Here is a 9,381-nt window from a genome sequence, read left to right as displayed (position 1 = left end):
TTATGTAGAAGAATTACACAACAAGTGAAACTGTGCCGACAAGTAGGTAACAAACTTCAAAACTCAAATTTTGCAAATCGCTCCAACGAATACGCACGGCTTGAAACTCCGTGAAAAGTTTATATGAATTGCGTTTTAATGCCCTCTTAGTACAAAATTGATCGCAAACGTTTGAGTTTATTTTAGGTACAAGAAAATGTACATTACCTTTAGAAATCACTTGCATAAAAAGTTTTATCACATTATATTCAAATCAAAATATCTTTATTCATGTAGGCCTATTATAGACTCTTATGATATGTCAACTCGAAGTGTTTTCTCTTATTAATTCTCTCTGCTTCTTCTACTTATGAAAGTGGAAAAAGATAAAAGAGATATAAAATCTCTCCTTTAAATAAATAATAGCAGACTCCTAGATCTCTACCTACCTGCGCTTTCAGTTTTATTGATTGTTAGTATATTACCAAAATTAAACTATAGATATTGTAGCGCGGTGTAGCTACATAATTTATTGTTTATTTAGCTACACCGCGCTACATTATCTATAGTTTAGTAGTGTAGTACAAACTCACTCACTTACTCTATAAAGGAGTCTGTATACAGGTAAAATAATTGTACTGTTTATTGTACATGAGTAAGTTCATTTGGTAGTGTGGTTCATGGCTTATTAATAGGTAACGCGTACTTTGGACGTGTAGTCGTAATGTGGACTAACTATTAACTGAATTTAAACCTATATTCTCTATATATATAAACGAATGGAATGGTCTTGAGTGTTGACAGAAATATTACGAGTGTAGGCATATCGCCAATAGTCCATTTTTTATGTTATTGAAATGGCAAGGAAGCTGACACGAACAGCACTACGTATATCAGGATTTGTCATGTGACGCAAGCGATACATACATGTGTTGTTATTGCGGAGGTCTAATATATTGTACCTCTAAATTTGATAGCCTTATCTCGTCCTTCAACAGAAACATAGCTTACAAAGCAAGCTGATTGACCGCTGTATGTAGACAGGGTTACCTACGCACAAACTTTCTACACATTGTAACTCAGTGAACATGCGCATGAAAAAAGTATAGAAACATGCATTAATTAATATTAATAAAATAAAGAATGTAAAAATTTTATTATTAAGTTCCATTTCTCACGTACAAATGAATAAACTAACAACTCATGATAGAGTTGATGGAATAAGTGATTAACTCATTCCAACAACTGATTAAAACAAACTTTGCGAAGCTGAAAATACGAAAATAATTGAAAATGAAGATTTCAAAACGGAATGTTATAATGAAGTGCAGGTGAAGTTACAATTAATTTTATGAACTCCAATACCTAACTCGTTAGTGATATTCTTGATGCATAATAATATTATTATCCTTCACTGTCAATATAATAATGTATTGTATACCATACTTATTTGTATACCTTTTCTTTTTTGCATAACTCAATATAGATTTTTTTTTAAATTACAATTCTGTGCTTTAAATTAAAAAATAAAAATAAAATTTCACAACCATTATCTTGAGCTATAGTGCGACGCTCGATTAATTACTAAATCGGTGTTTAATTTAAAACAGCAATGAACATTTTTTATGATAGGGGAGACAATACATAGGTAGCGCACGTAGAGCTATTAACACAGATATATATTATCTGTGTATATAGTATCTCTACGTGCTCGTATATTCCCATCAGTATACATACACTGATTTTCCAATTAATAAATATTTTATACTCGTTGATGCGTAAAATGCAGAATTGCTTTGCTCACCATATGACCCCTCGTTCGCGTAAAAAATGTATAATTTATATTTTTACAGCAGCGCACCATATTAGCATATTGCGGATACCGGCACATAGAAATTAAATCTGAATGTAAATCCTGGTAATAATATGACGTAACGACGGCATGTGCCTAGGCCATTTTCATTTGGCCTCTTTTATGTTTCACTTTAACGCCATTATTCAAAGCAAAACAACATTTTGAGAACGTCTTATTAAATTGAATAATAATACTATAGCTTTGCACTTAGCTTGAAATAAAGAATTCTTAAGACTTAATGTATTGTTTTTAAATGTGCAAAAATATCAATACTACCTACACAATACTGACCCCTCTATCATGTAATATGTAGTATTTTTATTGCTGAAGTATTTATTATAATTCGGTATATACCTATTCGTCATTAGATATGCAACCAATACTTGTGTTTAATTTCCTAATTACATCTTCCATTAAGGTGTATTATTCCACTGATCAGTTACAAGGAACCAAAAAAATTTATCTGGTTATTATTTAGTACTACACTTAGAAACAGTATAGATGTAGATGGACAATATTGTGCCTTAGGGGGTTATTACTTCAACTTGCAACGAAATGTCGGAGTTCAAATCTGGCCTAGATTTATACTTTGACTTATTCTTTAGTGGTGGAAACATCAATATGTTAATGAAAATATCAAACAAAAACGGTAAAATTAACGGTAGACCTGTATTATGACGTTAAATTCAATATATCCAGCCAAATGTAGGCGAATTTCATTATTATAAAAAAGAAAGTCATGTTAAAACATGTTACAATGCACTAAATAATTTTCACTGCACTTGTTAAGTTAGGTAGCTGTTTTTCTATATGGTATTCCCTTAAAAGCTTTCACCGACAGCAGTGCCGGAACGAGCTGCAAGCTCGCTAAAACCCTTTACGAGATGACTTGTAATTATTTCTTAAAACAATTAACATAGCGCTATACCAACTTAATTACCTCTGAAGCTTTCCAAAATGGTGTAGCATAGCCGGCCGCTTAAGAGATTAGACCAACTACTTTAGTGCTGTCATAAAATTTAAATATTCTTAGTAACTTTGTAACGACTTAATAAAAGTACTACAGCTTACGTACTTTTTAAGGCCTAAAACAATGCAAGTAATAAAAACAAACTTATATCATAATTCAAACGGACCATTCCTCTCCTGAATAACAATGCGATGAAATTTATTACTCAATGAGCTGTGGATTTATATTACGAAGAATCCCAGGAGAGAACTTTCAAAACTCTCTGAAATGATTTGCGGACTCAGCTTAATGTTGGGGCAAAGGGAATTTCCGTTCAAGTAATAGAATCTATACTACTTTCTTTTAATAATATTGTTATAACTTATAACTACTTAGAGATAACAAATAATAAACATCTAAATAATAGAACTATATCTCATTCTTTCTCAATTTTTTAAAGACCTATAAACTTTTGAGGAGAGTGCATTCTGCAGCTCTTTGTGTATAGTGTAAATGATATGTTTTCATTTATTTTTTTCTGCACGTCAACATTGGGTCTAAGAATAATCTTAAAACTTTCTTCATCATAAACATTTGGTGAATCATCATTATAATTTAAAGCCTCGCAGACCCTGCAGTAGTGATACGATTTCATGCCGAAGTATCCATGTTCGTTCACAACTTGGAAATCATTTCTCCACCGGTGATACCTGAATATTGTTTCATTGTTTGACTAATATGTATTAGTTCATTTGCTAGTTTTTCTGGAGTGTCAAAAATTGTCCGTGTGTATGTACGACATGGGCGGTAAGAGTTGTTCACAGTCTTCAATTGATGGCCTCAATATGACAGGAATAGCACCTTTGGAATAGGCATTTGAAAATTTTTCAGTCAGGGTATTGAGAGCAAAATGAATTTTCAAAGGAGAAATAAAAAATATATTCAGATAACATATCACAATCCGATTTGAAGTGACCCGGACAACTGAAAAAAGTAAGAATATTTTGTTTGTATCCTAACATACATACATGTATCCCTAGTTTTTTATTAATTATGGGAAGATGTGATAACAAACACAAAGCTAGACTGAAGCTTTTATACGGACGATGTTCCCAGTTCGATTATATCTATTATTTTATGAAGGAATTAATTAGAATTGTAATTAATTACAATGAATGGCAAGACGTTAAAACACGTGTAAGAACATAGTAAGTGTTAATCATTCCTTATGCACAGGCATCAAGTTATTATTTGGCGGGCTGAAATAGGTACTCACGTAGACAACTTTGTACAAAATGCAGGTCGGTGAAACTACTATAAATAATAATATAGAAAATTCTTAATTCAAATTAACTTACATTACAGTATTTTGAATAGCCATTACTTATTTTTTAATCTACCGTTCATTCTGAAAGATGTCTCATCAAAAGAAGAATGAGCAAGTAACTTGCGTGTTTATCTTTAAACAATTATTTACTTTACATTATTAACTTGAAATGTGCGAATAGAAGACCCTACAACCAAAAATTAACTTAATCTTAATAATAGTACCTACTATGGGCCAATAAGACGAAGCTATTTAAAAGAGGAAATATTACAAAAAAATTCAAAAAAATGCTGCAAAGCGTTAAGAAAATTAATACTAACGTTTTCTTGTTTAAAGTTGAACACTTGCCAATAATGTCAATGTCTATAAAATTCTGTAACTTCTTCAAATATTCCATCCTCCAAGACACGCAATTGGAAATAAGAACAACTGCATGTATATCTCGACGTTTTTTATTCCAATTAGGAATGAATTCTGCTAAAGTATCGGATGTCAAGTTATCGGCCAGCGGTTCCTTCAAAGATATAGTACGTCCATATGGTACAGGAATATCAGCATCACTTCTGTAAATGTTTATAAATAATACATGTTTGAGCTTTCGTTGTAATGATATATCTTATATATATTATATATATATATATATAATTCTCATTTAATCATTCTAATTCTGTGTCACAATGTTAGTACCATACGCCTCCCAAACGGCTTGATCGATTTTTATGAAATTTTATATTCAAATTCAGTAGGTCTGAGAATTGGCTTCTATCTATTTTTCATACCCTAAGTGATAAAGGTTCACCCCTAATAATATTTTTTTTATTTTTTGGGCAAAATTTTTATTTATATTTTTTATTATGTGTCATTAAAAATACATACAACCCTAAATTTTCACCCTTCTATCACCAACCCCTATTTTTTTATAGCGTTATTAATTTATATGACAAAACAACGTTTGCCGTGCATCTGAAATACATAAAACTAACTAGTTATATCTACGTTTATGTATTTCTGATGCAAATACTGTTTATCTCCTCTATGTGTAGGCTAACATTATACAAATCGATAATGATAAAATAACCCTAATAAGTGTGTACCTATTTCAATAAGATGATAACACCTAGAATGGATAGAATGGGAAGGGGATTAATATTAATGAGGAATAGTTGCCCTTTTATAGCCATGTTTGTACCCCTGGAAACCATAGTGATTCATTCGTATTGGATTCCTTAGGATAGGCTAACTGATCTGACTTTATGCTTATCCTATCATGCTATACTAACACTGTCACTGTATACTAAATACCTAGATACCTTCTAGATTCTAATGCTCTATATAATATGGATGAGTCAAGTTTTATATTGCCCATTAAACAAAATGTACATATTTACTCCTATTACAACTCTAATTTTAATCCCTTCTACCATCAAGCCCTATTTTTTAATAGCAATATTATTTTATATGGCAATACAATATTTGCTCGGTCAGCTAATTTATATATTTAACTCGCCTGTAAGTCATGGACCAATTAAAAATATTTGCCAAATCTGATAACTTTGGTTTAACTTTTTGCCATGGTAAATGAGTGCAATGGAGATTCATCATTTAGAAATATCCATCTCTGGTTAGTGTTTCTATTTTTACCATCCGGTATTAAGCCATGTTGCATATGAATTACAACTGCATCAGCCGTACCTAATTGATTGTTATCTCCTGTAAATTTACAATTCTTCACACTGCAATACTCAAGGGGATCGTTTCTGTAAAAATAAATTATCGATTTATTTAATAGCCGTACTATAAACTTTCCCATAGAAGTGATAAGTACCTTCTACAATCTCAGAATATAAGTAATTAGCAGGTATAGTGCACTTATCTTCTTAAGAATAATAACGTAATCTTTATTATAACTAGTAATTAGTAGAGTCTAACAAGCCTAGGCAGAATATTTTAATTTGAACATTGCAAAATCGCGCGACACAAACGTTCGGTAGCATTATTATATTACTGTAATAATAAAGAGATTTACGTAAGAAGTGTGATGTATAATATTATATTATTGTAAGTATAATTTGTCGGATCATTATCCACAGAAATCTATTGCATCTGCTCGTATGTGTAAAATAAAACGATGCAAAATGGTAAATTATATATGTATATAGTATATTTTTATAATAACACAATATAACAAACAAAATGACATAAATGTTTTTATAGTAAAAAAGTCGCTTTTTAAGTAGCCGATGAGATACCATGGAGTCCACTACATACATAAGCACACATCTGTCTGTAATATACCGCAACAAGTGTGAAGTATATGTTTAAAAACCAACCTTTTCGTATTATAGTTTTGAATATGTCGACTCTTCAACCAGTTCCAATACTTCCATATCAATACGACAAATGTTTTATTTTCTCTAGGTACTCCGTATTTTTTGTCCTTGAATAAAATTAATCCCAATTTAGAAGTCGTCCAATTCTGAAATAACTCTTCTAATTATTTATTGAAATTTAATTAGTTTTTACAAATGAAAATTCAATAGAGTTTCAGCTTACACTATCTAATAGATGCCATATCATTGGAAGATGTTAAGATGTGCATACAGTCAGTTCCGTTAGTCCATCATGGCGAATTCACAAGGAAATAACTCGAATGGTTTCCAGTAGTGACCACATAGATCAACTAAGTAGGGTAATTTGTTAGAAATTGGACCATTAGTCCCTAGTTGACAGTTTGATATATCTACTTGTGTTGTGATGATTCAATAATTAAAACATAAATAGAAATAGTAGAAGGATATTATATTGTGTTCTTCTAACAGCAGCACCATACAATGTATGTATTGTGTGAATATTTGCGATTTTTATAAAATTTGTGCATAACAATTAATTTATATGTAATATTACAATATGTGCAAATATACAATATGGACCTTGACCCAGGAACAGGTCAATGTGACCAATTTCCTCCCAGTTTAAAACTTCTTTATTAGTTAATTAAGTTGTATTATGGAGCCTCAACGTCAGCTGTATGTACCATGTCAGGTCGACCTCCACGCGGTTCCCCCTGAAACCATCGCGTTAAATTCCTGCTGAATTTGTCACGATGGGCTAACTGACCTCACCTCATGCTCATCTTATCATCCTTTACTGGTGCCCTGCCAGCGTAAACCGTTAGCGCAGGCGGGTGCACCATTCCATTATCATCCAAAAAAAAAACGTCAGCTGTAGTTCCGAGGGTGGTTAAGGATTAGGACATTCACAATCTTTTGAAATTGTTACATATTTTATAAGGACATATACATAGTTTAATAAGGACAACAATCTTAACCGCTTTAAAAGTATTCGGCAAAAAAGAAAAGATTGAAATTAGACTTTGCCTCGAGCACTAATACAAGGCCTATTGACATGTTTGTTATTTTCCATTGCCGAATCGTAACCATGCAAGGGTCTTTTCGCGAAGCGTAAATCAATTCTTGTGTATAAACATAGAGGTGCCTGTATTTTGTCTATAAAGTTCTGTTAATGTGAAAAAATGTATTTAAATAGGTATGTTAACGTCTTGTCTTGTTTCTCTGATATTTTTTTTTATGAAATCTACTTGATATTCGATTATTTCTCACTTCAACATATTCTTCACAAGTATTCATGGACTTTAAGAGCTTCATCAATTCATTTCACATTTTTAGATTCTTACTAACTGAAATATTAATTATTTCAGTAGGTACAAGATTTTCACCTAATATAATATTTAATAGATGAATGCATGAAATGCATGCAATGAAAAATTAATTAAAAACAAATTACATATTTCAATTAAAATAATCGGTTTTGTTAGAATAATGAGTAGACTACACTATGAACCTAAATTGTGAAATTTAATGCAACATAACGCCTAAAATAACGTTAATCACAATTATGATATTTTAACACATAACTCTTCTTACACTGTCCTTAGATACAAATCACCACATTACCTTGACGAATTGAAAAAAAGTATCATTCAAAAGTCAGGTACTATGGCCTGTGTAATGTAATGTACATATGTGTAATGTAACCTATGAAATAAAAATACTTGGTCCATTTTCTGTGAATTGTTTGACTACTTCAGAAGTGCAAAGAAGATCAACTGTTATATACCTACTAGTATGTTAAATAGTTCAGTAGTAAATTGTTATTCTGGTATCTAATATGTTCGGTAAAGTTTCACAGAGTACAATCGAAATTAAGAAATCTAATGGGTAAATAAGAAAAGAAGAAATAACAGCATTGAAAATCCATTAAAAACTGTAAGCCAAGCACTTGTAAACGATCCAGTTCAGTAGCTCGCTTTTTTTTAATATAAAAGGATTTATTAAGATATGAAATAGGATAGCTTATAACATTTATGGTATAGTCACTCACCTCTCGTTTTTTGTAATAATTGTTCACTGTCATATTGTGCTCATAAATAGATCGGCTACTTAAAAAATAATTTTGTTGTATTCCATTGTGAAGATTATTGTTAATACGTTTACTGGTGTACACCAAATACTCACTTGCAATTAAAACCAAAGTTACAAATATTAATAATAATAAAACCTTTTGAACATATGTTCTTCCAATAAACTGACTGTAAATCATGTCACTTTTTAAATGTTTGTTATAACTTATATATGAACCTTGTAGCGGTACTTGTGTGTATAATACAATAAACTATACAAAAGTATATTCTACATAGCACTCACTGATCATCTAATATCATATCGTTTATCATAGTTAATTTTATGTTATCATAACGATCCGTAAATTTTATGCCAATATAGCTTAGTACACCTGTAACGTTTTTTATCGTGAACTGAACAGGTAGATTAAATTCAAAACTATACGTGTATTACAATGACTGCTATGGTAATGACGATTATAATACATAGGTGTACGAGATAATATCTTCATTGTTTTCAGAATGTAAACCTGCTATGGCAATTTCGATCAAACAATGCTGTAAATATATAATGTCACATATATACCTATAGTTTTTTGTTCAAAATTGTTTAGAAACTGGAACGATATGAGTTTACTTATGTATTAGATACAGTAAGAGAAACGTGTACATTAGTCGTGAAACGTATATCAACTGAACAACTTTCTCAAAGAAGTCGAAAGTAAAAAAAAATAAAACCATCATACAAACTGTGTGCTCCAGAAAATAATTTTGTATAAAATTTTCAATGTGAATTTTCAGTTTTCTAATTTACTTCGTAGAGGAAGTGGCCCAATCCTGTTTTGGTTGGT

The 9,381-nt window shown here is 31.0% G+C and overlaps 1 pseudogene; it reads right to left on the bottom strand.

Annotated features, from left to right (window-relative positions):
* Nucleotides 1-3,311: 3,311 nt before the first annotated feature.
* Nucleotides 3,312-8,730, bottom strand: LOC131841539 (4-galactosyl-N-acetylglucosaminide 3-alpha-L-fucosyltransferase 9-like; annotated as a pseudogene).
* Nucleotides 8,731-9,381: the final 651 nt, after the last annotated feature.

This window comes from Achroia grisella, unplaced genomic scaffold (assembly GCF_030625045.1).
Source record: "Achroia grisella isolate CSIRO2021 unplaced genomic scaffold, CSIRO_AGI_Agris_v1 utg18268, whole genome shotgun sequence".
In the NCBI taxonomy this organism is placed as follows: Eukaryota; Metazoa; Arthropoda; class Insecta; order Lepidoptera; family Pyralidae; genus Achroia; species Achroia grisella.
The sequence above is the reverse complement of the archived record's forward strand: the minus strand, read 5'-3'. Positions and strand labels throughout refer to the sequence as shown.